Raw genomic sequence first — 5,000 nt, forward strand, 5'->3', positions numbered from 1 at the left:
GGAAGCAAGTCTTAAAAAAATTTTATTTTTTTAATAAAAATTAATTACCAAAGAGGGAGTGCGAGAATATCGTGGAGAGATAGGAATCTTGTTTAGTGAGACAACTTTAAATATAAATTCTAGCGCTTATAATTCCAGTCGTTTGTCAAGAAATTTATTGTACGTGTGGGGGAGAAAGTGAGAGTGTACAGCAACTGTTGTCTTGGTTTTTAGCACAAATGAGGAGGGACAATAAAATTTAAAGAAATATATACATACATTATATATATATATATATATATATATTATAATATATATCTATATATACGTGTTGAAAAAGTTGAACAAAAAATTATCCAAGTATAAAATAGGAAGCTAAAAGAAAAATGTGTTAAACATTATTATTGTCATAAAGGGGAATATGGGAAGCTACTCTATAAATTAGACAAAATTAAATTTCGAAAATTAATTCCAGCTGAAATGAACCAAGGCAAAGGAAATACCTAAGGTTAGCAATAAAGACAACGTCTTCGGCTGAAAATTATTATTATTATTATTTTACCTGGAATGGAAGGGAAAAAGAAAAAGGCATGCTATAACGTGGTTTATCTCCCTTAGTTATTATTCATAGTTATTTCCCTTGGCATTCTTAAATTTTTTAAATCACAGATTTTTTTTTTAATAAAAAATGAAATACAAAAAGGATTCAGGGGCGGTGAAAGAAAAAAAAAAAGTGCCCCATGAGTAGCAATGAGAAACCTTTATTTTTTTTTTTTCTGCTAAAAAAATTGAATGATATTACGAAATTTGACAGGAAAAGACGGAAGCTGAGATATATATATAGAGAAAGAGAGAGTGTAGGGTTTAGAAATAGTCTTTTTTTTTATATATGTTGGCAAATTGTTTTTAGTTTTTGTGGGGCTTTTTTTTGTTTGTTTTCTCTCTTTTTTTTTTGTACAAAGACTTTCACAAAAGCTAAAAGAATATTGAACCAGAAGTTGACTCAAGAGGCAAATGAAAAAATATTCATATATATATATAGATGTGTTTGTGTGTGTGTTCGTGAAAAAAAAAAAAGTGTTCGTTTGTCCAACGGTTTTACACAATAAAACAGGGGTTAGAACAGACACCACTGAGCAAAAATCTCCAAAGCAAGGGGCCGTTTGTTTTAGCCATTTTAATAGTTTGTTATTTATAGATTAATTCTAAATAAAATCTTTTTTGCTATGGTAAACAATTGACACCTGTTTCAATATACACACAGCTATATATATATATATATATATATATATATATATATATATATAACAGCTGTCTGCACATTGAACAGGATTGTGACAACTGCACCTCATTGCATGTATATCTGCATAGATATTTGTGTCTATATATATTTATATAAATATATATATATACACACACATATAAACCTACATGTATGTATAGTTTCTTATTCAAATATTAGCCCAGCACATGTAGACATCACCACCAACAATTACAACTCATTTGTCCCATAATATATAAGGAAACAAAACATGGGGCACATGGGGATACATTATTCAGAAACAAAATTGGGGGCAATTATATATATATATATATATAAAAAAAGGGTCACAGGTTGTTCTTTATCAGTGTGAATGAAGTTAAAGAGAGAGAAAGAAGTAGCATGGCTGGGTAGGGGGTTAGTTGGAAGGGTGGGGTGTGGGGCAGTTGAGAAAGGCACCAAGCCAAAATAAAGAAGTGTTCACCAAAAATATTGATGGTGCTGGTTTGATTTTGGTTTCTTGAAACATAATAATAATAATGATGATGATGATGCTTATAATATACTATGCCTCTTTATCTCTGCTGTAACTTTGGTATCTAATTCCACTTGAAGAAGAAAGTTGAGTGAAGAAACTCGCTCAACATAGTGGACATTTTGATTTTTCTTTTTTTTTTTTTTACTTGGTATTGTTCTTGAAATTATTCATTTTTGGTCACAAAGAGTAAATAATAATAATGTCTTTATTTATTTATATATATATATATTTTTTTTTATATATTTTCATAATTTTGTTTTTATATAATAAAAAAAACTATGATGAATATTGATGGTTATCTAAACATGGTTTGTTGTTGTTGTTCTTGTTTCCTCATTTTTTTTTCTTTCTTTCTCCTAAAATCTTGAGGAATAATTTTTTTTTTTTTTACACTGCACGCAGCCCCAACTCTGTACCATACATGCACCCCAAACTACACTCAGAATAATTAGGGATTATAGCTCTATAAGAATTGGAGAAACTGGTGACTGTGAGGACCCAGCTCACAAATATGTAGTGGTGGTGGTGGTAATAACAGGCCTGAAATTTGGAGGCGGGTGTTAGTTGATGGCATTAATCCCAGTACTTGACTCATCACCCCTGAACGGGATGACAGTAATGTTGGGATCGGAACACAGAATGTAAAAAAAAAAAAAAAAAAAAAAAACTGGAGGAAACCCTACCAGGTTTTTCTTCTGACTAACGATTCTTCCACCTTGCAGGCTTTAATTGTGGTCGTGATAGCAGCACTATTTATTAGTTGTTGTAGTAATAGAATTAATTAGGGTCTCTTGTTGTGAGCAGGAGACCCAAAACTTTTGAAAAGAGAGGCACACATTTCATTGATTCAAACTGCCACCTCACACACATACAGTCTGACTATATTTCCTGGTTTCTGCTTTAGTGACCTTTCGTATGGATGAAAGGTCAAGTTGCCCTCACCACGATTTGGTCGGTCAAACCAGGTCCACTACATTTGTTCCCCGTCTTGGGCTTACGGCCGGTCCCACGGTTTCTAAATTGCGCACAAGGGCACAGTAGAGTACATTCATTTTCTGGGGGGTCTGACTGGCACTACATTATTTTTATCAACCCCTGGAAGGAGCAAAAGAAAAGTCTACCAGACAGGATTTGAAGTTGGTAAGGGGACTTCAATACCATGAGGTACTTATTCTGCCATCCACCATCCTTAATAAAAGCAATACGATTAAAAAGAAACTCATGAAACAGAGAAAAAGAAATCAAAAGGGTTGCCCTGGTTACGTAATCTCAAAAAATGGATTTGGTCATCCATGTGGGCCAAGCTGCGACATTGGTTTGTCTAAGTTTTCCAGAGTTGGCAGTGCATATTTTGTGGTGGAGGTCAGGGCACAAAATATATATCTATATATATATGTGTGTGTGTGTTTGTGTATGTGTGTGTGCATATATACATACATGTGTTGTCAGTAAAAAAAGGGAAAAAAAAAATTGAAGGATTAGGAGAAATAAGTGGTTTTGTTGGGAGACAAGAAATAGAACAAAAAAAAAATGGTAATAACAAGAAACACTGACCAACAACCATTTGACAGTTCTTTGGAGGAATTGATCCAAAGGGAGAAGGGAATTGAGTGATAGAAAGAGAGAGAGGGGGGAGGGAGAAGTCTTTTTTTCTTCAGCATCAAAGGATTGAATGGGTTGAGCCTGAAAAATAAATTAAAAAATGTATAAAATAAGGGGAAAAAAAACCCAACAAAAATTCTAACTATTAAATCCTCGCCACCCTCATCATCATCGTTTAGCGTCCGTTTTCCATGCTAGCATGGGTTGGACGGTTCTACTGGGGTCTGTGAAGCCAGAAGGCTTCATCAGGCCCAGTCAAATCTGGCAGTGTTTCTACGGCTGGATGCCCTTCCTAACGCCAACCACTCCGTGAGTGTAGTGGGTGCTTTTTACGTGCCACCCGCACGTAAGAGAATGTTCCAGAGACACTCAAGACGACTCTGTTGTCAGGTAGGGGACAGGATAAGTCAATTATATCGACCCCAGTGCTCAACTGGTACTTATTTTATCGACCCTGAAAGAACAAAAAGCAAAGTCGAACCCATGGCAGAATTTGAACTCAGAACGTAAAGACACTAAGCAGTTTTGCCTGGCATGCTAACAGTTCTGCCTCTTTGCTGTCGTCTTGTAACTGTAAAATATAAGGCCATTGTTATTGAGGCACAGCTCACTGCAGTAAACAGGGGGAGCACTATAGTGTTTGATACACTACAGTCCTGACATGCTTTCAAGCATTAAATTAAATTGTGTGTGTGAACCACTACCCTGGTGACCATCCCTCCTAAAATCCTTTGATGTCTGGGTCAGCAGTTTTCCACCCAATACTCTTTGCCACAAATCATTTTAAAGTCTGTTCGGTTAATATTTCCCCTGGGTCTTTCGAACAGGCCAAGTACGTTTCCTTGGAAGATTGCAAATGAACAAGACATCATGTATGATGGTGATGTTTGTCTTCTCACACACACATGCATTACCAGCTTCTTTCAGTTTCTGCTCAGCAAATCTATTCACAAGGCTTTGGTTGATCTGAGACTAGTTAAAAGATACTTGCCCAAGGTACCGTGCAGTGGGATTGAACCCGACACCACAGTCAGAAGCAAACTTAACACAGCCCTACCTGGGCCAAGGGCAGATTTTTCAGGGATAAAAAGGAAAAAAATCCCTCTGAATTGTACCTTACACAAGACATCATCCATATATATATACATCATATTATATAACTCTAGAATTTAAACTAGCCGTAGCCAGATGAAATATTCCACCTGGTTTTGGTCAGATATGGCCTCTCACGCCTACCCTACATTTCAAAAATAAACAATCACATCATTGAAATCTCAAAGCTATGAACTAAAGCATAACTAATTCAAAACAATGTGAATAAATAAGAAATCTGAATGCTGAAAAGGTTAATGGTGTGTGTGTGTGTGGATTGATAATAGATATATAATATTACATATATATCATACATATATATATATAACATATATATACATACATATAATATATATACATACATATACATACATATCTCGTCTGGCACCTGTGCTCGGTGGCACATAAAAAACACCATCCGAGCGTGGCGTCTGCCAGCCGCGTCTGGCACTTGTCGTTGCACATAAAAAACACCATCCGAGCGTGGCCGTTTGTCCACCTCGTCTGGCACCTGTGTCGGTGGCACAT

At 35.6% G+C, this 5,000-nt stretch overlaps 1 protein-coding gene across 2 annotated transcripts in view; it reads right to left on the reverse strand.

Annotated features, from left to right (window-relative positions):
• Positions 1 to 34: 34 nt before the first annotated feature.
• LOC115224723 (septin-2) overlaps positions 35 to 5,000 on the reverse strand; it is a 119,083-nt gene continuing 114,117 nt past the window's right edge. For both annotated transcript variants that reach the window (XM_029795591.2, XM_036513773.1), the window contains exon 12: positions 35 to 3,461. The gene's annotated coding sequence lies outside the window, so the exon portion shown is untranslated. The remainder of the gene's footprint in view (positions 3,462 to 5,000) is intronic.

This window comes from Octopus sinensis, linkage group LG26 (genome assembly GCF_006345805.1).
Source record: "Octopus sinensis linkage group LG26, ASM634580v1, whole genome shotgun sequence".
Taxonomy (NCBI): domain Eukaryota; kingdom Metazoa; phylum Mollusca; class Cephalopoda; order Octopoda; family Octopodidae; genus Octopus; species Octopus sinensis.